The sequence below is a fragment of the Elephantulus edwardii genome, unplaced genomic scaffold (genome assembly GCF_000299155.1).
Source record: "Elephantulus edwardii isolate Elephantulus edwardi_28Jun2011 unplaced genomic scaffold, EleEdw1.0 scaffold00313, whole genome shotgun sequence".
Lineage (NCBI taxonomy): Eukaryota > Metazoa > Chordata > Mammalia > Macroscelidea > Macroscelididae > Elephantulus > Elephantulus edwardii.
In genome coordinates, this window is record NW_006400063.1 from 2,093,082 (window position 1) to 2,105,590 (window position 12,509).

The following is a 12,509-nucleotide window of genomic DNA, read 5'->3' on the forward strand; positions in this document are numbered from 1 at the left end:
GTCAATAAAACATAAGTAAACATCTTTCTGATATTCAATGCTTCCAGGTAAGACCCATCAGACATCAGCAATGGTATATTCCTTGTCCCATGGTCTTTTCTAAATCCAGCTTAATTATGTGACAGTTCCCTGTCATTATATGGTTTCAACTATGTCTGAATAATCTTCAGCAAGATTTTACTTGTATGCCCTATTAGCAAAATTGTTTGCCAATTTCCATACTGAGTTGGATTACCTTTAAGAAAAAATTTATTATTAATTTCAATGAAAATTTACGGAGACTTTGGATTTCCATTCATTCATTGTTGCACTTTCCCCCATGCCCACCCCCACCCCCCAGTACACTTCCCTCTTGGAAAAGTAAAAGAAAAATTCTTTCATTGTTTTACAATCCCTTCCCCCAGGTCCACTCCACTATGCAGCCTTTGCTCTGGACATCTGTCTTGACAAAAATACCTAATCACATACCCCTTTTAAACAGTTTTCTCCTTTATCTGTTTCAGTGCAGTATACATTTATTTATCCCATCTTTCTCAGTCTTCCACCAACCCTGATGTCAGTCCTGTTTTACAACAGTGGCATCATGCAGTATTTGTTCTTTTGTGACTGACATACTTCACTCAGCATAATGCCCTCCAGGGTCACCCATTTTGAATAATATTGCATGAGTTCCTTGTTTTTCAATGCAGCATACTATTCCGTTGTGTGAATATACCACAGTTTCTCTATCCATTCTTTTGTTGATGGGCACTTAGGTTGTTTCCAACTCCTTACTGTTATGAACAAAGCCACGATAAACATGGGTGTACATTGGATTAACTTTTTTAAAGAATGGGGAAACATATGAATCTCATCAGTCCGTAGGTCAGGTAGCATTCTTCCAAATTTTTTTCACTGAGACCGATGAATATGCTCTGTTCATTGAAATATGTTAATTTTTATTCCATCAATTCCTGGGACCTTATATTTTTGCCAGTGCTTTTAGTGCATCCTGAACTTCTTCCTTTGGTATCAGTAGTCCTTGATAACATTCTACTTTCTGAAATTGCTCAGTGTTGACCAGTTCTTTTTGGTAAGATGTATTTGTGTATTTTTTCCATCTTCCCATGATTGCATCTGTCAAGATTTTGCCCACAGAATCCTTCTGCATTACAACTTGTGTCATGAAGTTATTCTTCAGTTCTTTTAGCTTGATAAATGCCGACCATGTTCTTCCTCTTTGATTTTCTTATTTCAGCTCTCTGAACATTTAATTATAATACTTTGCTTTTGTTTTTGACAGATGTCCTTTGAAATCTTATGTTAATCTCTCTTGGTTCACCATTTCCTCCCTTACATGAAATGGTCTTGGCTTCCTTATATTTTAATGCAAGTTTCAAAATCTCTTCTCTCCCGTGTTTTTATTATCATTATTATTATCCTCCCTTTATTTAGAAAATTTACATTGTTTACAATAATATAAAATATATAGAACACTATAAAGTGTATACTTTTGCTTTTTCATGGATGATATCCTTGATATTTCATAACTCTTCTGATTTTTTTATCATTAGTATTCTTTGCATGAAATCCAATCTAAACATTTAGATTCAGCTGATATAGACACAAGTTTATCTTTTTGTTCTCCTGGATTTGTTAAATTTCTTCAACTTCAACTTGAAATTTCATATGAGCAATCAATGATCTGTTCCACGACCTCACCTTGGCCTTGTTTTGACTGCTTATATTTAAATTCTTCATCAACTCTTTCCACAGATTCAGTCAATCTGATTTCTGTATGTCCCATCATGTTAAGTCCACGTGTATGGTCACTGATTATATTGTTTTAAAGATATTTGCAATTAATAAATAATGGATTTCACAAAATTCTATTATGCAATCAATATCCAGCCACATTTCTGCCACCAAGTCTGTAATTTACAAATTAATTGTAGGCTGAGCATGGTGACTTCCTTTAAAATAAAAACAGTATGGAAAGGGTGGTGAAGGTGGGGTAAGGAACAAAAGAATAACCACAGTGTAGAAAACTTGGCAAACACTATCTCAACCAAATTACCAACATCAGCATCAACTGTGATAAGTCATGTTGGTATGAACATTTTGTAGGATGTGATGAAAATGGCACTTTACTCTTGTGACTTCCTCTCAAAATCCTATAATGCCAGTTTAATTATGAGGAAAATATCAGATAAATCTCAACTGGGAAGTATTTTACAAAATACAAGACCAGTACAATAAGTTTCTAGTTAGCAGTCTCACTAAAGGCTTCGATTTGCCTTTTTTTTGTTATTTTTAGGTTTTCTACTAGTTTATTTACAAACTTCTAATATAAATTAGAACAAATTCTTTCAATCTACCTCAATCCCCCCCCCCAACAAATTGTACAATCCAATGATCAATCCCCTCTTCCCCCTGTACATCCACATCCCCCTGCTTCCAGCCTCGCCCACAGCTCCTGGATCCTTATACTCATTCTACAATAATGGTCTTATATAATATTTATCCTTGTGGGACCGAGTTAGTTGACTCAGCAAAACACTCTCTAGTCCCTCCCAAGTTACGTAATAATTAACAAAGTTATTGCTCCTATGTACTACATAGAAATCAATTGTGTGAATGTACCATACTTTCTCAATCCATTCATTTGTAGTTGGACATACGGGCTATTTCCATGTTCTTGAGATGGTGAATAATGCTGCTGTGAACATTGGTGTACAAATCTCAGTTTGTGCCTCACTTCTCATATTCTCAGGGTATATTCCAATTAGTGGAATAGCTGGGTAATATAGAATATCTATGTTCATCTTTTTGAGAAAGCACCAAACTGCCTTCCAGAATGGTTGTACCATTTTACAATTCCACCAACAATGTATAAGAGTTCCTTTCTAGGCACATCCTCTCCAACATCTATTACTTGCTGTCCAGTTAAACTTTGCCACTCTTACTGGAGTGAGGTGGTACCTCATTGTGATTTTGATTTGCATCTCTCTTATTGCCAGTGATTTGGAGAATTTCCTCATGTGTCTGTTTGCCATTTGAATATCGTCCGTTGTGAAAATTCTTTCCATGTCTTTTGTGAATTTGGTAATTGGGTTATCAGTCTTTTTCTTGTAAAGGCCAGCAGTATTCTGTAAACTTTTGTTATAAGACTATTGTTGGAAATGGTATTACCAAATGTTTGTTCCCAGTCTGTAGGTTTTCTTTTCACCCTGCTGGGAAATAAAATTTTATGTGCACAGAGATTTAATCTTTAGAAGGTCCCATGCATCAATTTTATCCTCTTTATATTCCTCATTTCTGGTTGTATTTGGCAATCTTTTTATACATTGGACTAGTGCTTCTAAGCTTGATCCCAGTTTGTCTCTTATGAACGTTGTGGTTTTGGGCTTTACTGCCAGGTTTTGGATCCACCTTGAGTTGATTTTTTAATATGGTGTGAGATGTGGGTCATGTTTCAGCTTTCTGCAGGTAAAAGTCCAGTTTTGTCAGCACCATTTGTTGAAGAGGTTTCCATTTCCCCATTTAATTTCTTTGATTTCCTTGTTGAATATCAGTTGACCATAGATAGCTGGGTCTCAATTATGTTCCATTGGTCTATGTCCCTGTCATTGTACCAGTACCATGCTGTTTTTTTGTTACTATGCTGTGTAGTAGGTTTTGAGATCAGGGAGTGCTATGACACCAACCTCATTTTTGTTTCTCAGAAGTGTTTTGCTTATTCAGGGTCTCTTGTCTCTCCAAATAAATTTGATAATTTCCCTTTCAACCTCCTTGAAAAAGGAATTTGGTATCTGGATTGGGATTGCACTGAACATGTAAATTGGCTTTGGTAGGATTGTCATTTACACCCTATTGAGTCTTCCTATCCATGAACCGGGCACATTTTTCCATTTCTTTAGATCTTTTATTGTGTCTTTCAGAAATGATTTGTTGTTTTCTTTGTATAGGTCTCTTGCATCTCTAGTTATGTTCACTCCCAAGTATCTCAATTTGTGGTTAGCTATTGTAAATCACATTGCTTTCCTTATTTCCGTCTCTGAGTTCTCTTTGTTACTGAAGAGGAATCCTATTGATTTTTTAATATTGATCTTATATCCTGCCAATCTACTAATTTGGCCTATTAACTCTAACAGTTCTTTTGTAAAGTCATTGGGGTTTTCTGTGTACACTATCATATCATCTGCATATAGCGACAGTTTAACAATTTCTTTGCTAATCTGGATGTCTTTTATTCCTTTTCTTGTCCTATTGCCCTAGCATGCACTTCCAATACAAATTGAAAAGAAGTGGTGACAGTGGACATCCTTGTCTGATCCCTGTTTGCAAGGAAAATGTGTTTCGTCTTTGTCCATTGAGAATGATGTTGGCTCTTGGTTTTACATGTATACTTTTCACTATTTTGAGGAAATTCCTTTCTATTCCAGTTTTGCTGAGTGTCTTTATCAGGTAAGGGTGTTGGGTTTTGTCAGATGCTTTTTCTACACCAATTGCCAAGATCATATGGTTCTTTTTACTTTGTTAATATAATGAATTACATTGTTTGTTTTTCTTATGTTGAACTATCCTTGCATACCTGTTATGAATCCCACTTGGTCGTGGTGAATTATTTTTCTGATATACTTTTGGATTCTATTGGCTAGGATTTTGATAAGGATTTTTGCATCTATATTCATCAGAGATATTGGTCTGTAGTTTTCTTTCTTGGTAATATCTTTGCCTGGTTTTGGTATTAGACTTATGCTTGCTTCATAGAATGACTCTGGAAGTGTTCCTTCCTTTTCAATTTTTAAAAAATAATTTACGTGGAATAGGTGCTAAATCTTCTCTGAATATTAGGTATAATTCAGCTGTGAAGCCATCTGGTCCAGGACTTTTCTCTTGGGGAAGTGTTTTTATTACCTTTCCAATTTCTTCTCTTGTGATGGGTCTGTTAAAGTGTTCTGTATCTGTCCTTGTCAATCTGGGCAGGGGATGTGTTTCGAGGAATTTGTCCATTTCCTCTAGGTTTTCAAATTTATCAGAGTATAGCTTTTCATAGTATTCTGATATTATCTATTTAATATCCTCTGGTTCTGTTCTGATGTCACCGCAGTAATTTCTTAATCGAGTTATCTGTGTCTTTTTTTTTTCTTTCTTTCTTTAGTTAAACTTGCCAGTGGTTTGTCAATTTTCTTGACCCTTTCAAAAAATCAGCTCCTGGTCTTATTGATAGTTTCAATTGTTTTTCTGGTTTGTTTGGTTTTTTTTCCTATAATATTTAGTATTTTATTGTTTTCAGTGACAATATACACAGGAGTTAGATTCCCATTCAAGAATTTCTACACAGATCTTTTGTTTTTTTTTTGACAAAGCTTTATTTCTTGTTTGTTTTCAGAATTTGGCTGAAGGATAAGATGAATGAATATAAATATATTTTTTTCATACAGTGATTATGACACTAATTTGGAATGTGGGGGGTTGTTTGTTTGTTTGTTTGGGGTTTTCATTTATTCATTGTTGCACTGTTTTCTCCACCCTCCTCCCCAGTTCTCCTTATGAATCAGGGTGAAGTCTCTCTCAGGGAGGAGTGATAGGGAATGGCAAAGGACACACTGACAAAGGAGATCAATCAGAACTGGCTTTGACAAGCACTGTGGCAATTGGACAATTAAAACAGACATTCGGGGGTGGGGGGGAAGAAGAATGTTTTTCTGTTTTTCATCTCATTGATTTCAGCTCTTGTCCTTATAATTTATTTTTTTCTAGAGGCTGTAGGATTAGGTTGTTGATCTTTTTCTATTTGCCGAAGGTGTTGAATTAGATCATTGATTCTTCTCCTTTCTTTCTTTTTAATGTGTATGCTTATTGCTATGAACTGCCCTCTGAGGACTGCCTTTGCTGTGTCCCAGAGGTTTTAGTAAGTTGTATCTTCATTATCATTTGTTTCAAGGAACTTTTTTTATTTCATTCTTTATTTCTTTTATAACCTAATCATGTTCTAGCAGAGAGTTGTTTAGTTTCTATATAGTGTGGTTTTGTAAGCTTTACTCTTCTGTGGTTAATTTCTAATTTTATGGCATTGTGGTCTGAGAAAATCCTTTGTATTTTTCAATGTTTTTGAAACTGTTGAGGCTTGCTTTGTGATCTGATATGTGATCAATTCTAGAGAATGTACCATGTACACTTGAAAAGAAAGTGAATTGAGTTTTAATTGGATGCAATTCTCCAAATACATCCACAAGGTTGAGTTGGCTGATTGTATAGTTTAGATCTTCTGCATCTTTGTTGAGTTTCATTTGAGTTAACCTATCCTTTGGTGATAGGGGTGTATTGAAATCTCCTACCACTATTGTGGTGCTCTCTATTTGTCTCTTCAATTCTGTTAACTGTTATTTTATGTATTTTGGAGGTCTGTCATTTGGTGCATAAATGTTGACCCAGGTTATGGTTTCTTGATCTATTGTGCCTTTAATCAGTATGTAATGCCCTTCCTTATCTTCGATGGTTTTTTTCATTGTTAAATCTGTCTTATCAGAGATTAGTATTGCCACTCCTGCTTTTTTGAGTTTGCCATTTGCTTGGTATTTTTTTTCCAGTCCTTGATTGTAAACCTGTCTTTCTCTTCCTTTTTTTAGATGTGTCTCTTGTAGGCAACAAACTGATGAGCTTTGTTTTTTTATCCATTCTGCTACTCTTTTTCTCTTAATTGGTACATTTAGTACATTCACATTAAGTGTGATTATTGTCAGACCAAGTTTTAATTTTGCCATTTTGCTGTGTTTTTCTGTTGTTTCTGGTTACTATGGTCCATTCACATTCCTTTGGTGTCCCTGTGTGTAGGACTAAACAGAAAATTTCTTCTAGTTTTGTTCTTGTTTTTAACAAATTCCTTAAGGTCCTTCTTTTCTGCACAGGATCTAATTTCCCCTTCAAATTTTCTAGAGAGCCTTACTGGATATAAGATCCTGGGCTGGCAATTGCTATCTTTCAACTTTCTGTATATGGCATTCCATTACCTTCTAGCCCGCATGGTTTCTACTGAGAAATCCAAACTTAATAGAAGTGTTTCCCCTTTGTAAGTAACTCTTTGCTTTTCTCATGCTGCTTTTAGAATTCTATCCTTATTTTTAATTTGGAGAATTTGACTATGATATGTTTTGGTGTTTTTCTTTTAGGGTCTAGTCTATTTGGAGTTCTCTGTGCTTCTTGGATGTGGATTTCCCCATTCTTCAAAATACCTGGGAAGTTTTCTTCCAGTACTTCTTCCACATTCTTCTCAGTGATTTCCCTGTCCCTCCCATGTTCTGGAATTCCAATCAGACATATATTATTACGTTTGATGTCATCCCACACAATTCTAATGTTTTCTTTATTTTCTTTACATCTCATCTCTGTTGTTTCTTCAAGTAGGTTTCTAGTGAGTCTTTTGTCTTCCAGCTCACTGACACTCTGCTCCATCTCTTCAGTTCTATAATTTTTTGTCCTACCAGTGTGTTGGACACTTCTACCATTTCATCTTAATATTCTGGATTGCATTTACCTGCTTCTCTGTTATTTCCAGTACTGTGCTGGCTATACCCTCTCTCTTTTGTGATGGTTTTTAAATTTCTTGTACCCCTTTGTCTATTCTATCAATTTTTTCTTCCATCTTTTGTATTTTCATCAATATCTGTCCAAGTTTCTCCTCATCTATCTATTTCCTCTGGATTATTGTCTTTGAAGTATTTTCTCTCTTATTGATATACATTGTTTCTTCCCATATTTGCATCTTTTTCTGTAGCTGATCAAGCCACTCTATATCAACATATTTCTTCTGATTCTCTCTATCTGGGGTATTCATTGGGTCTGCTTTTTTAAGAGAAGGGTTATTTTGTTTCTTCTTAGTAGCTGATGTGGATTGCTGCTTTCTTGACATTATGGGAGTCTTTTCTTAGTAGATTTTAGAGTGTTATAAGTATAAAATTATCCAGGGTACAGCAATGTTTTGTGAAGCACCTATAAATCTGTGTTTCTTTATTGGCCTGAGGGTTTACAGGCCTTGGGCCTCACAGCAGTTTCTTCCCCAAAATACCTGAGTGAGCACAGAAGAAGCCTGTTGGCTTGTCACCTTCTTCAAGGGGCCCATGACCTCCCTCCCTGTTGTCTAAGTTAGGGATTCCAAGGGTCCAGACTCACAGCAGTTTGTTCCCCAAAGGACCTGAGTGAGCACAGAGGAAACCTTTTGTTCCCTTCTGGAAGTGGCTTGTAACCTCCTTCGAGGGGCCCAGGGCCTCTCACCCTGATTCCTGAGTTAGAGATCCCATGTGGTCTGGCCTCACAGCAGTTTGTTTCCCAAAGCACCTGAATGAGCATGGAGGAAGCCTGTTGTTCCCTTTGGGAAGTGGCTTGTCACCTCTTTCTTCAGCCCAGGATCTCCCTCCTTTTTGCCTGAGTTAGGAAACCTTTATGGTCCAGTGTCACAGCAGGTTGTTTCCCAAAGTACCTGAGTTAAGGGGTCCTGCATGGTCAAGCTAGACAGCAGTTCGCCCCCCAAATTACTGTGGGAGCAGCACAGGCAATGTCATCCAGTTGCATGCTTCCTGCTCCATTGTTTGCATCCTCCAATTTGTCTTTTGATATTATATAAATTTTCACACATTTTTAAACCACTGGACCAACACCTACTCTCAACAAAGTAATCCCTATCACCATCACTTGTGTAAGTACTGTTTCTAAAGTAATTATACAGAGTTCGAGTTGATTTTTTGCACCAAAATAAGACTGATACAAACCTGAATGTATTTGTTCCAACTTACCTACAAATTGAACTTAACTCATTCAAGAACAGATCTCCAGTCTAAGACTACTCGTGCTCAAAAGTGTCAAGCATTATGAAAAACACAGTAAATCTGAAAAATTTTCAAATCCAAGAAAAGTCAAGGAAGACATGTTTAAGGAATGTTTTATTCTGAGTGGAATCCTTCAGAAAAGCTCATTGCAGTCGACTCAAAGCTGACCCTTCACAGGGTTTCCAAGAGGCTGTAATTCAGATAGAAGGGAATTGCCCATCTTTCTTCCATGGAGCCACTGGTGGATTTGAAACCAGAAAGGTTCTACCTTTTGGCTAGCAATGCAACTGCCTACATACTAGGACACCAAACATCCTCTGAAAAGAAAAGAAAAAATAGGCATTAGGTAAAATTAAGTGAACCCGAATAAAACTATTGACTTCATTAAAAACTGGTAGAGATCCTCAATTTCTTCATCTTTGTCTTTGTTGTTATTAAGTGCCGTTGAATTGTAGATGACTCATAGCGACCCTATGAACGAAAGACCTGAACACTTGTATAATTTTCATCATTTCTCCAAGTTCATAGGGTTTCCAGGAGGCAAGCTATTTCAGAAATGGATGACACTCCTGCTTCCAAGCTTATTTTAATCAGGGAGCTCCACCAAACACTGTCCACTGTGAGTAATCATTATTGCATTTGACACATCAGTGTCACAGTGTTGAGCATCACAGCAACCACAAGTTACCTGGTGTGTAAATTTTAATAACAGTTACATTAATCAGTCATAGATGATAGATAGATAGATGATAGATAGATAGATAGATATTATCCTATTATTTATAGACTTGCACTACAGGAAAGACCTTAAAGTGTTTGTTGATTAATGTGATACTATTCCTCTTAAATTGTCATTTACCAATATAGTAGATCTTATGATTGTCTAATTAAAAATGTTCAGTGCAGCCAATGAGGGAGAGAACAGTTTAAAAGCAATATAATTTAAGGCATTATGATTATCATAAGAGTTCAGAATGAGGGTTGCAGAGTGGAGTATACTCAGGGTGATGGTGGAGAAGTGCAGGGGGATTGTATACCAATGAAGGAGTTTTTCTTTTGCTTTTCAAGGAGAGGAGCGAACTGCAGGTGGGGTGGGGGGGAGGGGGAGAAAAGTGCAACAATAAATGAATGGGAATCCAAAATCTCTGTAATTGTTCATTGAAATTAATTTTTTAAATGGTCAATGCCAGTCCATTTCAGTTATATTATGCCTCAGATATTAATATTTTTGCATTATTATGACTTTTAATTATCCCAGAGTCATACTTCATACATCCCATTTTCCAATTATTAATGAAAGTTTGCAGCTAGTTATCCTCATTTTGACTGCTGTCACATCAGTAAATGCAGATCTTTTAGTGGCTGAAAACTTTATTCCATCCATGTCATTAAGATATACTTTAGTTTGAAGATGTAACTCTTGCCCCTAAAAAAAAAACACAAAAAACCAAACCCAATCAAAACAGTTTAAAAATACATATTGAAATAAAAATAGCTCACAATTAATTTTCAGTGTTTTAAATACTAAATGAGATGACAAGTATAAAGGACATAGAACATATGCATTCAATAAAAGTTTATTCTTTTTTTACTTCCCCCCCAAAAGTACATGTTACCTATGTCACAAGATAGGTGTATGTAAGGCCAGATTATCTTCATATATTTAATTAAGTATTGCAAAAGTTGGAATACAGGAACATATTAAAATCTTACTGTTCTATGAAGTAAAGCATTGATTGAAGACATTTGTGGTATTTTTTAAAAAAATTTATGTGTGTGTGTGTGTGTGTGTGTGTGTGTGTGTACCGTCAAATTGGATCTGACTGGTACATCCCTCCTAATGCAGCAGAGCATCTGGTGGATTTGAGCTGCATACTCCTGGGATTGCAGTGCAGCCTCTTGCCACAAGGCTACCAGAGCTCCAATTGAAGACATTTGTAAAAATGTAAACATTGTTATTCTCATTATTTTTGTTAAGATTTTTTTTAAGTTATCTTTTCTTTTTTTATTTTACTAGTTTATTTACACTTTACATTTCTTAATTAAAATGTATTGGGGTGGGTTTTTTCCCCCCATACCTTCAGGTAGTTTACTTCACCCACAACATTGCCTGACTCCACTTATATGTCATGGTTTTCTTTTGTTACTGCTATTGTTGCTATGTTAAGAGGAAGGGAATCCCATGCCTGGGCTTTTCCATATGCAGAGAGGCCTTCCTCCCTTCCCAGAACACTTGATAGCACTTTCCAGTGTGGCTAAAATGGAAGCTGCACTGCAACCCTAAAGGTAAGTGGTTCGAATCCACCAGATACTCTGTTGGAGATGAGGGGTAATCTCCTGTACCAGTCAGATCCGATTTGACGGAACACACACACAGAAGCTTCATTTCAAACCCAGGACTAACCTTATTTAACTGATGGCTACTGTCATTCACAGGGCTAACCTTCAAATAGTATCTTACTAAACCTAGTAAATTAATAAATTAAGTTCATTTATCTTTTTGTGCATAATATTGCTGGTGTTTTGAATACTGTTTCTTAGACATAACTTTTCAAAATGCCAACAATTATTTATATACAGAAGCTATCAGTTAAATATGCTTCTAGGATAAAAAACAGAGAAGTAAACACTCTCCAATTTACAGAATATTAAAAATATTTTCTAAATTATGAACTCTAACAGGATATCAGGGTTGAGTTTCAAATCCTACCACCACCAAACCAACACTTCCGTGGCAGGGAGTGGCGGGTGGGGTGCCCTGCAAACCCTGACTCTGGAAGGGCTAGGGTGAGGGCACCGTGGCAGCCTTTTAGGCCACTCCAGTTCTCCATGTAACTGAGACTTTATCAAGGAGAGTTACCATCCCTTCCCAGTGCTCACATCCAATCAAAATAAACTTTGGTTTGGTCTTTAAAATTTTTTTAATATATACTTAAAAAATTATTACTAATTTCAATGAAAGTTTACAGAGACTTTGGATTTCCATTCATTCATTGTTGCACTTTTCTCCCTAAATTTTTGTTTTATGCTGGATTACTTACAAAGTTTATATACATTGCTTTTCACACTCGATATTTTCTATTTCCTTTACCTACCCCACACTCCATCCATCAAGTTATGTGACCCTATGATTAACTCCCACTCACAAATCCTCACACATTTACTCCCACCTTCCCTCCTTTGGATCCTCAGATGTGTTTTACAATATTGGTCTTATGCACTATTTGTCCTTATTGGATTAAGTTAGCTCATTTAGCATAATGCCTTCTGGTCTCTCTCAAGTTAGGTAGTGATTGACAAAATCATTACTCTTGTGTGCTGCATAGTATTCCATCAGGTGAATGTATCACAATTTCTCAATCCATTTGATTGTGGTTGAATATTTGGGCTGTTTCAAAGTTCTTGTGATGGTGAATAACACTGCTATGAGCATCTGTGTACAAGTCTCTGTTAGTGCCTCAGTTCTCATTCAGTAGTTGGAAAACATGGACTCGGTGACAGAAATAGAGCGGGAGAGGGAATGATCGAATTTTGCACAATCAATGACTTATTCATAGCAAATACATTTTTTAAGAGACATAAACGCAGGTTGTACACCTGGATTTCACGTGATGGTACGCATAGGAATCAGATCGATTACATCTGTGGAAAGAACCACTGGAGAAGCTCAATATCAGCTGTGAAAACTAGGCCAGGAGCTGA